Genomic DNA, 14,361 nt, shown 5'->3' on the forward strand with positions numbered 1-14,361 from the left:
CAGCAGGCACAGTTCTTTCAGCAAACGGGGAGACCCGGGGTGGGGCAGGTGCCTGAAGTCAAACCTTGGCAGGAACCACTGGGCAACTGTCCCAGGCAGGGAGTGTGAGTATGTTTAGGCTGGAGAAATGTCCTCAGCCCTTTTATTCCTTTTGCCAGGGCAGGAGTTACAAAACCACGTATCATTCCTTCCTTCCTCCTTTCCTTCATGTAACGAATCTTTTATTGATCACCTTAATTGAGCCAGGCCCTGAGAACTTCCCATGAACAAAAGACAGGAATCTCTGCCCTCAGTGAACCAACGCTTCAAGCGGAAGAAGTCAAAATAGGTAATAAACAGCCTGGACAATATTGTGAGACCCCATCTCTAAAAAAAAAAAAAAAAAAAAAAAAAATTTAGCCAGATGTGGTGGCATGCACCTGTTGTCACAGCCACTTGGAGGCTGAGGCAGGAGAATCACTTGAGCTTGGGAGGTCAAGGCTGCAGTGAGCCAAGATCGCATCACTGCACTCCAGCCTGGGCAACAGAGCAAGACTCCATCGCAAAAACCAAACCAAACCAAACCAAAATAGGTGATAAGTGTATATATTTTTAAAGCCAGTAAGATGATAGGCTAGAAGCCTAGCCGTGTTCAGATGATCAGCAATATGGAAGCCCTGAGGACTGGGAACTGACAATTAGTCTCATTTTTTTTTTTTTTTTTTAGGCCGAGGCTCCCCCTGTCGCCCACGCTGGAGTGCAGTGGTCAGATCTCAGCTCACTGCAAGCTCCGCCTCCTGGGTTTAGGCCGTTCTCCTGCCTCAGCCTCCCGAGTAGCTGGGACCACAGATGCCCGCCACCTCGCCTGGCTAGTTTTTTGTATTTTTAGTAGAGACGGGGTTTCACCGTGTTAGCCAGGATGGTCTCGATCTCCTGACCTCATGATCCGCCCGTCTCGGCCTCCCAAAGTGCTGGGATTACAGGCTTGAGCTGTCGCGCCCGGCCAATTAGTCTCAATTTTTAATTTTTAAAAATTATTTTAATTTTTTTGTGTGTGAAAAAATACCTCCTCTCCTCGAGGAAGTAGACCAGCAGGCCTTCATTCCCCCAAGAACCAGTGGCAGAGATGGGATCCTGAGACAGAGACTTGCCTGCATTGCCCAGGACACCAACATGTCCTGCCCCAGAGCTGCCCCCTCTCCCCGCCGAGGTCTTCTTCCTTCTGTCTTAAGGGCAGACCCCACGCCCACTGACACCTTTGTCTTTCAACGAAGGGGCTGCTGAGTTTGGAGGGTGTGAACTGAGCTTAGACGCTCCAGGTGGGCACCCTCAGGTGCACCCTGAGAAGACTCCCGCGGGGCAAGGTGGAAGCTAGTGAGGGAAGCAGAAGGGCTGGAGGACGACAGGGGCTGGCTCTTCCCGGCCGTCATCTTCCAGCACGAGTCTGACAGTCACAATTCCAACGTCAAACCTGGCTTCCAGGTCCTTGGAAAGGAATCTCTGTCAAAGTAGGAAGACAGAGCCTGTTTTAATTAACAGCTGGTTAGCTCAATGCATAACTGCCTCTCTCTCTCTCCTTCTGTCGCCCAGACTGGAGTGCAGTGGCGCGATCTCAGCTCACTGCAACCTCCGCCTCCCGGTTCAAACAATTCTCCTGCCTCAGCCTCCCGAGTAGCTGGGTCTACAGGTGCCCACCACCACACCCAGCTATTTTTTTTTCCCTGTATTTTTAGTGGAGATGGAGTTTTACCGTGTTGTCTAGGCTGGTCTCGAACACCTGACCTCAGGTGATCCACCCGCCTCAGCCTCCCAACGTGCTGGGAGTACAGGTGTGAGCCACCGCGCCCGGCCTCGATGTGTAACTTTTAAATAGACTCATGGGATGCCTTCATTTGTCCTCTGGTCCCTGGATCCTGCCATGGGACGGCCTGGATGGGACCAGCAGAGTCTAGGGGGAGGGGGAGAGGGCTGTATGAGGAATGTTTGGAGAAAAAGAACTTCCAAGCTCCCGCCAGCAGGGTGGACCGGCCAGCCCGAAGTGTGTTGGATGGAGCCAGGGTGGCCGATACTATGGGTCCCAGAGGAGGTCTGAGACAGGGCTGAGGGAGACGGTCTCCCCCAGAGGGCTGGGTGTGAATTGGTCTTTAATATGGTGAAGACAGATCCAGTGCTAAACAGTGAAATGTGTCACCTCCTTTAACATCACAGCCACCGCTCTCATTTTGGGGTGAGTCAACTGAGCCCCAGAGAGGTTATGTAACTTCCTCAAGGTCACACAGGCAGTTGGCGGTGAAGCTGAGGTCCAGACCAGGTCTGTGGGACTTGGGAAGCCATGCTCTGCCCCGCCAAAAGAGGCTCTGGAATGAAAAGCAGAGTTCACATAAACCCAGGGGTGGTGCTGCCGAAGAGGCCAACTGTGAGCAAAGGCTAGGGGCAGATGAAGGGCGGAGCAGATTTGAGTAAGGGTGGAATGAATCTCCCGGGACACTGAAGCAGCTCCCAGGTTGGGGATCTCTGATGACTGTGATGCTGGAGGGAGAGGAAACTGACCTATAAGAGTCAGCAGAGGAGGCAGGGTCTCGGTCTGGCCTCTCCACACCATCTGGCCGTAGAATGACCTTTCTGAAGTGCAAGCCTGGCATTGCTCGTCCCTCACTCATCAATCTGCTGTGGCTCCCCTGTTCCTGGCCTCAAGCCTGAGCTCTGCCCCCTGGTGCTGTCATCTGGGTCCCTGTCCTGGCTGCCTTCTGCACACATAGAGGTTGCAGCCACAGGAGCCAGCCAGGAGGTCTGCCCATTGCCTGGTCTCATCTCTGTCCAGCTGTGGAGGCTGGCTCCCCAGTACAAAACAGCGCTAAGTGTCTGCAGGAAAAGGGACAGTGCTATTGGGGGAAGGGCCTCAAAGCCCCAAGGGGAGCCTAGCTCTTTGGCCTTGTGTGACCTTCTGAAATCTTCACCTCCTCTCACCTCTGCAGCCAAGGAGACAGGGTGGGCCCATCTGATCCTCTCCCCAGCCTCAGAAAGGTCCTTGTATGCATGTGTGGACACCGCCGCCTGCACTTCCAAGCTGTCCACAGGGCCCAAGACTCGGTGTAGGAAGCAAAGCACCCTGGGTTCTCAGCTAGGACGCTGCAGGGCTGGATCGCGGTCATCCTCGTCTGCCCAAAATTGCCCTCCCTCCCCACAGCCCCTGGGGAAAGGCGACTCACCAGGGTCAGCCCAGTCCTGGCAGGAGCCTCCAGGTCCTCTCCTGGCTCACAGCTGAGCTTTGAGGGCCAGAGCTGGGGAAGGGCTGGCTAGAGCCCTCACTGCCTGTGTGCCCAGAGCTCCCAGTCTGAGGCCACCTGCCTGGGCACTAAGGAGGGATAATTAGCACAGGCCCCTGCTCACCTCACCCTGCCCTGCTCCACCCTGTCCCCACTTTGCCTGACCCAGACATGGCTGTCTCAAATTTCCTGCCTGTCTCCTCTGCTCTTGTGCCTCGGCCTCCGGGGGCTGCTTCCTGCACACACCCCCTCTGTGGCCTGACGTCCAGATCAAACCTGACATTTCTTCTGAAATGACAACTGACTCTAGCCCCTGCTATACATGTGTGTGCATATGCAAGTGTGTGCATGCATAAGAATGAGCATGTTCATGTGTGTGCACATGAGAATGTACATGCATAAGAATGTGCTTTGTGTGTACACATATGTGCACATGTGTGCATGTGTAAAAGTGTACATGCATAAGAATATGTGTGTATGTCCAGTGCATATACACATATATGCACGTGTGTGTGCTTGAATATGTGTGTGTGGGTATGCGTATCTGCTACAGTGTGTACACACCTGGGCACATGTGTGCCTACAGGGTGTGTGTGGTGGGGAAGGGACTGACACCACTTCAGTGACACCTTTTCTTTTCTCTCTCTTTTTTTTTTTTGTTTTGTGTTTTGAGGCCAAGTCTCACTCTGTCAGCCACGCTGGAGTATAGTGGCACGATCTTGGCTCGCTGCAACCTCCACCTCCCAGGTTCAAGCGATTCTCCTACCTCAGCCTCCCGAGTAGCTGGGACTACAGGCGTATGCCACCACACCCGGCTAATTTTTGTATTTTTAGTAGAGACGAGGTTTCACCATGTTAGCCAGGCTGGTCTTGAACTCCTGATCTCTGGTGATCCTCCTGCCTTGGCCTCCCAAAGAGCTGGCATTACAGGTATGAGTCACCACATCCAACCAGCTAACACCTTTTCTTCCAAAGCCTCTCTCCTAGGGACTAGAACTCATTTGAATCATAGTCCTTGGTGCACCCGAGGCCCTGGACTGTGACTGAGTTCTCTGGCTCTGTGGGACCCTCTTGTCCTCATCCCTTCAGCCCAGCTGAGCCCTGGGGTGGAGCAAGGCTGTAGGCTCAGACAGGACCCTGCCTCGGAGCCTCCCCTCTTCTAGTGGCAGGAAGCCCAAGGGTCTCGCCAGCAGGCAGGCCTGCTTTGGGACGCAGAATCTGGGCCTGAAAGCAACTTCTTAGTCCCCAGCCAGGCACCCCTGCCTGCCCCGCCGCCATTGCCACCAGCCAGAGAAGAAAGTCAGGACCCCCCAAATCAGACGGTAACTCTGGCAAGGGCTTGACATGATGGCCACAGTGTGGAGGTGGCCCGGGCTGGGCTGAACCTCAGAGGTTCGCACGAAGACACGCTCTTCTTAGCCTATTCCCAGCATGTCCTGCAGACCCACAAGGGGCAACTCTCCTACCGGAGTGGCAGAAACAGCCCGACTCTGGCTTTGGGCTCAGCCAAGGGTGGTCAAGGTGCCATTGGGGTCCCCCAGCTTCACTCCTCACCTCCCTAAATCCAAAGCACACCCTCCCAGCTCTGTCTCTTCCAGTCACCTGTGAGTGTCCTGTGGGCCAGGTCACGTCTGCATCCCCAGCTCAGGCCAGGTGCAGAGCAGATGAATCACTGCAAATGAATCACTGGCACATGACAGGACATTCACGATGGGGGCGTGGCTTCTTCCTTGACACTGGTACATGGTAGGACATTAACGGTGGAGGCGTGGCTTCTTCCCTAACCTTAAGAGGCCATGTTGGAAGTTATAGGCAGGGGCAGGCAGGAGCCAAGACAGGCCTACATGAGAACAGAAGCCCCCTCCCCACTCTAACCGTCCACGCCTGCAGTTCCAACCACTCCCGAGGTTCCTGGAACACTTCTCTCCCAGACCGGCTTTATGGATTGTAAAAAAAGAATTTCATGAGGTTTTCAATTAATTGAATTCTGGGGAGATTTATTTCCAATGTTATTAATAAATTCTAATGCCACCTATAACTTTCAAAATTAACTTGCAATCGGTGCATTGTAAAAGGCAAATTAAATACTTTTTCAGGCAAAGGCTGGTAAATTTAATGAGCCGATGTGTCCCGAGGGAGATGGCTGGGCTCACACATCCCATCAAACACTCCTGCCATCAGCAGATAAGAGTGTGATCTGGGTGAGTGACAACTGGACCTCCGCATCCTCATCTGTAAAAAGGGATCACGGAACCTGCCTCCACAACCCTCAGATACCTGGAGTTGATGCTGCTTTTTATTCATAGACAAATACAATGAAGGGGCCCTATGGCAGTTAACTTCATGTGTCAACTTGACTGAGCCATGGGGTGCCCAGATAATTGGTCAAACACACCTGCCCTGCCCAGGTCAATTCATCTGGTCAGTCTACAGGAGAGTGGGGGCAGGCCAGCCTCTGCCTCCTTCTGAGTAGAGAACAAGGACGGCAGTGAGGACAGCAGGGAAGACAAGGAGCAGGGGATCCCAGGGAGGACCGCCGGGCTCACTGGAGGGAGGAGAGTCCTCCCCTAGGAAGGGACACAGCTGAGGAGTCTGAGAGATTTAGTAGGAGTTGTCTGGGTGAAGGAGAAGGCAGGGCAAGTTGGGGAGGCACTAGCACGTGCAAAGGCCCAGTGGTGTGAGAAGGGGAAAAGCACTGGAAATTGTTGGAAATGCTCTAGGGTGGAGCCAGCAGGGGAAATATGATAATGTGGGCTTATTACAAGGCTACAGGGATCTCAGGGGACCCCAAGGACAGGGACTGGAGTCAGAATAGGCCCCAAGAAAGCAGTACTGGATCTGAGTTAGTCCCAAGGCCTCAGTGGCAGCAGGAGATTACTGATTCCCATGGGCTCTGCCTGTTGCCTGTTTGTCCCTGTTTTTGTGGCAATGTGTCATTTTGTCTCGGCCTCATAGCTTCAGCCTGCTCATGACTTCTGCTGCTTCTTATGGCTTGCCATAAGAAGGCATCTCTCCTTCAGCAGCAGTCAGCTTTGCCGTGACCCAGTATTCAAACTGGGTGTCAAGCACCTTCATTGTCTCCTCAGGGACACAGTACACAGGCTCCCAGGGGCCTCTCTAAAGGTGGAGTTCTCAGACAGTACCTGGTGCTGTAACAAATATCCCATTGACCTGAGGGTGACATTTCTCAAAGCTCTAAAGACTGGGAAGTCCAAGATCAAGGTGCCAGCAGATCCAGTTCCTGGTGAGGGCTCTCTTTCTGGTTTGCAGACGGCTGCCCTCTTGCTGTGTCTTCACATGGTAGGCAGAGAGAGAGGAAGCAAGCTCTGTTGTGTCTCTTCGCATAAGGACATTAATACCCTTATGAGGGCCCCACCTTCATGAGCTCATCTAAACCTAATCACCTTTCAAAGGTCCCACCTCCAAATATCATCACACTGGGGATTCAGGCTTTAACAAACAAATTTTAGAGGCACATAAACAAGTGGTCTACAGCAGTAGAATGCCTTGTCCTTGTAGGCAGACAAGGACAGACCTCGGTATGGTCTCCCCTAGGCCTAGACGCAGATACCTGATAAGGAGGGAGGATTCCAGGGAACCAAGTTCAGAAGCCTCATAGAGCAGGAAGTATGGGTTTTGTGGCCTGTTGATGGCAGAAGCTTCTATCTTAGGCTTAGGGTCTCCAGCTAGGCTCTTGCTGGGCAAACAGTGCAGTCTTTGCTTTGTTTTATATCAGAGCTGCATTTTCAAACATAACCATCCCACACCCACTCTCCAGCTATTCAAGGACTTTGATGACATCCCTCCAGTTTCTCAGGATGTAACAGCGGCAAATCACTGTGCACTTTCTCACTTGCTGCCCATGATCCCCCATGCTCCAACCGCCAAGCAGGTCCATATTGGGCATGAAAGGATCTTGGCCTTAATTTTTCTTCTGCTTCGTGGCTATAAAGGGAGCATTTTGGTTTTTTTTTTTCCCCCAAAAAGACAAAACCAAAAGGTGCATCTTAATTAGGGAAGATGTGCAGTGAGACCAGACTGAACTCTGCCAGGCACCAGTCTTTCACTGTGTGTGCACAATGCTTTTAAGGCAGCCCCGTTGCCATGGCGATTACCACGTCTCGGCTTACTGAGGTGGCATTGCAAACCTGTAGGGAAGAAACGGATTATTCAATAAATGATGCCGGGACATTTGGTTAGCTATTTGGAAGGAAATAAAATTAGCTCTTTCCTTCACACCATACATTCATATAAATTCCAGAGGATTTAAAGAATTAAATGTAAGAAAGGGAAATCATTAAAAAGCAAACAAATGTTTGATCTTGTGGGTACATGAAGACATTTTAAACCTAAAGCAGTAGAAAAAATTACAAAGGTTAAGGTAGAATTTAATACATAAAATTTAAATCTCTGTTTTAAAAATTATTTAGTTTGTTTTGTTGGGAAACTGCAAACAAGAATAAAATGGTTGCAAGAAATATGACAAAAGATTAATACCTCTAATATGTAAAAAGTAATTACAAATCAATAAGAATGAACATTCCAATAGAAAAATAGTGAATGAGAAATGCTCAGAAGCTGAAATAAAAATATGTAATGAAATATTTAAAAATATTCAGCTTCCTTGGTCATCAAAGAAATGCCCATTAAAATATCAATGAGATTTTTTCCTAGAGCTTATCAAAGAATGTTTAAATGTAATTATAGCACTCAATCTCATTGAGTGGAGTAAAACTGAGTATTCCTATTCATGTCACATGTGAAAATACAAGTTGGTATAAAATTTCTAGGAAAAAAATTAACTTCATGCCACAAGAGATTTTGAAATGTTCACACTATTCAGCTGGTAATTTCACTCTGAAGATGTCCTAAGGTGCTGTCCAGGATTGAAGCCAAAAATGTAAATGTGATAATATTCACTGTAAGTATTTAATAGAAGTTTATAATTTACTAAAACACATGGGCATGGTTAAATAAATTATGGTACATAAATATGAAATATAGTGCAGCCATTAAAATAATATTTTGAATAATATTTAATAGCATAGAAATACGTCTATGATATAATGTTAAGCGGAAAATAGTATACCATTTGGGTTTCTTAGCTGCCAGCAATAGAAACCCGCTCTGGCTGTCTGGATAAAGCGGAAAAGGAATTCACTGGAAGAAAATTGTAGGACTTGGAATCAACAGGAACACAGGAGAACTAAACTGAGAAAGAAAGAAAAATAGAGAAAGAAATAGAGGAAGAGAGAGAAAGCAAAGAAATATAGAGAAAAGAATGAGAGAAAGAAGAATGAATGAAAGAACCAAGGAAGGAAGGAAGGGAGTAAAAAGGCAAAACAGGGCAGACATCCATCAACAGCTATACTTATGGTACCAAAGTAGACATATGATTTGATCCCAAGTCAAGGCAAAATTGGCTGTTCAGAAATACCAGATTCACCCGGGAATCTCAGTGCTCCAATCCTTGCAATGTTTCCTTCTTACTCACACAAAGTAAGTACTTACCAGGTTGGGCAGCCTTTCACCACCTTGTAGCCCAGCCACGGAAAGAACGTAGCCTCTGAGATTGTCACAACGGAAGACAGAGGGTGGAGGCTCCATGGGAGTGATGCCGTCGTTTCTGTCCACAGTCCATTGGTCAGCAGTAGTCATATGGCCCCCAACCTCACTGCAATGGAGGCTGGGATAAAGAAGGCAGTGAGCCAGTTGAGGCTGCAATTTGAAACACATGGTACACTTAATTTAGGATAATTTGAGGAAGATTTAATTTCAAGGAGACTATTTTTAAAGGTGTGGGTGGGCTGTAGAAGAACCAGAAGGGAGAATGTGGTGAGCTAGGGCTATTAACAGCCCAAAAGGATGAGGGTCAGATTGGATTTTCAAAATCTCAACTATGTGCTGTTTACAAGTAGCAATTTTGAATAAAAGATCACTATAGAAAATTTGAAGCATACAGTTATCCAGCTTCACCCAATGGACAATATATAGAACACACGCCTACCAACTGCATAATATGTGCTCTTTTAAAGTGTACATGGAACATTTTCCACAATAGACCATATGCCTAGCCATAAATAAATCTCAACAAATTTCAAATGATTAAAATAATAAAATATGTTTTCTGACTACATTGAAACTAAACTAGAAACTAATAACCAAAAAAAAAAAAAAAAAAAAAAATACCCCAAACCCTTGGAAATAATTCACATTCTTCTAGATAATTCAATATGTCAAAGAAGAAATCATAACAGAAATTATAAATTCATGGAAATAAAAACATAGCATACAAAATTTGTGGGATGCAGTTAGCACAGCTCTTAGAAGAAAATTTAAAACTCTGACTACATTAGAAAAGAAGGTAGAAAATGAATGGTCTATGCTTTAATCTCAAGACATTAAAGGAAAAACAGCATATTTAGGAAAAGGAGAAGGAAAACTAAAGGAAATAATAAAGATAATGGCAGAAATGAATAAAATCAAAAGCAAATGTACAGAGAAAATTTAAAAGCCACACATTGATTAAGATTAATAAAACTGATAAATACTTAGCAGGCTGGATCAAGAAAAAGAAAGGAGAAAACACAAATTAGCCATGCCAGGAGACATCACTACAGATCCCCAAGACTTTAATGATACGGTAAAAGGATATTGCCAACAGCTTTACGCCAATAATTTAAAAATTTAGATAAAATGGATAAATTCATTGAAAAACACAACGCATTAAAATTGTCATAAGAAAAAATAAAAATTTGATATACTTTTATATCTGCTAAAGAAATTGAATTCATAATTAGAAACATTCCCACAAAGAAAACTCCAACCTCAGGTTGCTTAAGTGATGAATTCTACCAAACATTCAAGGAAACTCATACAGACAGACTGTAGATTAGTGGTCGCCAGGGGCTGGGGGGTACTTGCCTATTCTAGACATGGTATATAAATGGAATCATACAATATGTGGTCTTTTGTGTCTGGCTTCTTTCATTTAGCATATTTTAAAGATTCACCCATGTTAAAAATGAATAAGTAAAGCTTTATTCATTTTTATGGCTGCATAATATTCTACCATATAGATAAACCAGATTTTGTTTATCCATTCCTCAGTTGATCAACGTTCGGGCTCTTTCTACTTTTTGACTATTATGAATAATGCTACTATGTACATTTTTGTACAAGTTTTTGTGTTCACACATGTTTTTGCTTTTCATGGATACGTATCTTAGAGTGGAGTGGCAGGGCGGTTTGGTAACTCTCTGTTTAGCTTTTTGAAACACTGCCAAACTATTTTCCAAAGTGGCTGCACCATTTTACAATTCCACCATCAATGTATGAGGACCTCAACTTCTCTATATTCTCATCAACACTTGTTATTGCCTTTTAAAATTTTAGGCAAATTAGTGAACATGAAGTGGTAGGTTACTGTTTTGGTTTGCATTTTCCTAATGACTAAGAATACTGAGCATCTTTTCATGGCTTATTGGCCATTATATACCTTTGAAGAAACGTCTGTTAAAATCCTTTGCCCACAACAGATCTCTACCTCCCACCATATAAAAAAGTGAACTCAAAATAGATTATACACCTAAATGTGTGAGCTAAAACTATAAAACCCTTAGATGAAAACATTGATATAAATCTTGGTGACCCTGGATTAGGCAACTTGTGGACTGAAGTTTTAATTGATATGTTTGCATTTTTACTGTTGAGTTGTAAGAGTTATTTGCATATTCTTGATAAAAAGTCCCTTATCAGGTATACGATTTGTAAATATTTTCTTCCATTCTCTCATTCTGAGGGTTCTCATTTTACTCTTTGACAGTACCTTTAGAGCACAAAGGTTTTATTTTTGAGAAACTCCAATTTATCTAAGTTTTCTTTTCTTTCTGACACTTTGGGTGTCACATCAAATAAACCACTGCTTAATCCAAGGTCATAAAAATTTACACCTATGGTTTCTTCTAAGGGTTTTGTAGTTGAAGCTGTTACATGTAGGTCTATAATCTATTCTGCGGTGGTTTTTACATGGTGGGAAGTAGGAGGCTGCTGTGGGTGGAATTGTGCCTCCATCAAAAGATATATTCGAGTTCCAACTCCCAACACCTGTAAACATTACCTTGCTTGGAAATAGGGTCTTTGCAGATGTAAACAAGATAGCATTGCACCTATATCCAACAACTGGTGTCCTTATAAGAACACCATGTACAGGGACATAGAGATACACAGGAAGAATGCCATGTGACTATGGAGGCAGAGATAAGAGCGAAGTGTCTGCAAACCAAGGATTGCAAAGTATCTCCAAGCCAGAAGCTAGGAGGAGACAAGGAAGGATCCTCCCCAAGAACCTTCAGAGAGAGCATGGCCCTGTCATGACACCCTAATTTTGGACTTCCAGCATTCAGAACTGTGTGACAATACATTTCTTTGCTCTTAAGCCATGAGGTTTAGAGAAATTTGTCATGGCAGTGAGGAAACTACTATGGGATCCAACTTCATCCGTTTGCAAGTGGATATCCAGTTGCCCCAGTCTTTTGTTTGAAGAGACTATTCTTTCTCCATTGAATAGTCTTGACACCCTTGTTGAATATCAGCTGATCGTAAGTGTGTTTATAGCTGGACTCCCAATTCGGTTCTATTGACGTACATGTCTGTTCGTATACCAGCATGACACTATCTTGAGTATGGTATCTTAGCAGTTTTGAAATTAGGAAGTATACGTCCTCCAAATTTGCTTTTCTTTGTCAAAATTGTTGTGGCTAGTCCCAGTTCCTTGTATTTCCATAAGAATCTTAGCATTGGTTTGTCAATTTCTATCAAAAAAACCAGCTAGAATTTTGATAGGGATTGATCAATTTGGGGAGCATTGCTATCTTAACAATATTAACTCTTTCAATCCACGAACATGAGATGTCTTTCCATTTATGTATTCTATTTAATTACTTTCAACAATGTTTTACAGGTTCCCACATAAAAGTCTTGTACTACTTTTGTTAAACTTAATCCTAAGTATTTCCTTCTTTTTGATGCCACTGTAAATGGATTTGCTAAAACTTTTTCAGGTGGGCACAGTGGCTCACACCTGTAATCCCAGCAGTTTGGGAGGCTAAGATGGGAGGATCACTTGAAGCCAGGAGTTTCAGACCAGCCTGGGCAATATAGTGAGATCCCTTCTCCATTATAAATTTAAAAATTAGCTAGGTGCAGTGGCAAGTGCCTGTAGTCCCAGCTACTTGGGAGGATGAGGTTCGAGGTTTGCTTCAGCTCAGGAGTTTGAGGCTGCAGTGAGCTATGATTGTACCACTGCACTCCAGCCTGGGCAACAGAGTGAGACCCTGTCTCCAAAAAAATAAATAAACAAAATAAAATGAAACATTTTCAGATTGTTTATTGCTAGTCTATAGAAGTAAAACTGATTTTTGTATGCCAACCTTATATCCTGAAACTTTGCTGAACTTGTTTATTAGTTCTAATAGTGTGTGTGTATATTCTTTAAGATTTTGTATGTACAAGATCGTGTCATCTGAGAATAGAAATGGTTTCATTTCTCTTTTTCCAAACTGGATGGCTTTATTTATTTTTCTTGCCTAATTACTCTGGCTAGTGTTTGGACGAACAGAGGCAGGATGGCGCACTTCCGGGTTCTTTATCACCAGCTTTTCCCACGCGCGTGAAAATGCAGCCGGTGCCCAGGAAGGTGCAGATCAACCAGGCATGTGCCAGGTGACGTCAATCTGAAGAGACCAAGATTTACCTGGTCGCACCTGCGGAACGCCCCCCGACACGCCCGTGCCCCGCCTATTGCCCTCCCACTCCTAGAAAAGCCGCCCTGGCCAGCACACCCCGCGGCCTTCCTCAGTCCCTCACTCCTGTTGGGACTGCAGGAACTCAGTCCGAGAGCTTCACCGGGTGACTCTCTTGGCCTCCTTTGCCGGAGGCCGACAGACCTCTCCCTGCCCACCTTCTTCCCCTGAAGCTAGGTGACCAAAAATAAATTTGCAGTTTTGCTCCTACCCTTGCCTACCCGCTGGTTCTTTTGTGCCCACTCTGGTGGTCTTAGAAAAACAAATCAGCTAGAATCTCCAGTACAATGCTGAATAGAGGTAGTGAGAGAGGACATCCTAGTTGTGTTCCTGATTTTAGGATATAAACATTCATACATTCATATGATGCTAGCTGTGGGTTTTTTGTAGATACGCTTTTTCAGGTTAAAGTGGTTCCCTTATATTCTTAGTTTATTGTTTTGTTTGTATCATGACAGCGTGATAGATTTTATAAAATGCTCTTTCTGCACATTTTGAGATGGTCCTGTGTGTTTTGCCCTTTCTTTTATTAATACGGTGTATTACTTTGATTGATTTCAGATGTTAAAACAATCTTGCATTCTTGGGATGAATCCCACCTGGTGGTGATATATAATTGTCTTATATGTTCCTGAATTTGGTTTTCCAGTATTTTATTGAGGATTTCCATCTATGTTCATAATGGATACTAGTTCATAAATTTCTTTTCTGGTGATGTCTTTGTCTGGTTTTATTATCAGGGTAATACTGGTATCGTAGAATGAGTTGGAAAATGTTCTGTTAGCTCATATTTTCTGGAGGTTTTGTGAAGAATTTGAGTTTATTATTTGTGTTAGTCCATTTTCACAGTGCTATAAAGAACTACCTGAGACTGGGTACTTCATGAAGAAAAGAGGTTTAATTGACTCACAGTTCCACAGGCTTACCAGGAAACATGACTAGGAGGAGGCCTCAGGAACCTTGCAGTCACGGTGGAAGACAAAGGAGAAGCAAGCACCTTCTTCACATGGCGGCAGGAGAGAAAGTGAGGGAAGGAGGAAGTGCCACACACTTTTTTTTGAGATAGAGTCTCGCTCTGTCTCCCACGCTGGAGTGCAGTGGTGCGATCTTGGCTCACTCCGCACCCTCCGCCTCCCAGGTTGAGTAGCTGGGATTATAGGTGCACGCCACCATGCGCAGCTAATTTTTGTATTTTTAGTAGAGACAGGGTTTCACCATGTTGGTCAGGCTGGTCTCAAACTCCTGACCTTGTGATCTACCCACCTCGGCCTCCCAAAGTGCTGGGATTACAGGTGTGAGCCACCACGCCCGGT

General features: G+C 45.4%; 1 long non-coding RNA gene across 2 annotated transcripts; it reads right to left on the reverse strand.

Annotated features, from left to right (window-relative positions):
• Positions 1-5,214: 5,214 nt before the first annotated feature.
• Positions 5,215-8,909, reverse strand: LOC111527927. 2 transcript variants are annotated; one of them, XR_003309872.1, is made up of 2 exons: positions 8,757-8,909; positions 5,215-6,536 (listed from the first exon to the last, which is right to left on the reverse strand). It is a non-coding gene; the product is annotated as an uncharacterized LOC111527927 (long non-coding RNA). The 2 variants fall into 2 exon arrangements; XR_002726815.1 differs by having other exon boundaries at positions 5,215-7,393.
• Positions 8,910-14,361: the final 5,452 nt, after the last annotated feature.

This window comes from Piliocolobus tephrosceles, chromosome 8 (assembly GCF_002776525.5).
Source record: "Piliocolobus tephrosceles isolate RC106 chromosome 8, ASM277652v3, whole genome shotgun sequence".
Lineage (NCBI taxonomy): Eukaryota > Metazoa > Chordata > Mammalia > Primates > Cercopithecidae > Piliocolobus > Piliocolobus tephrosceles.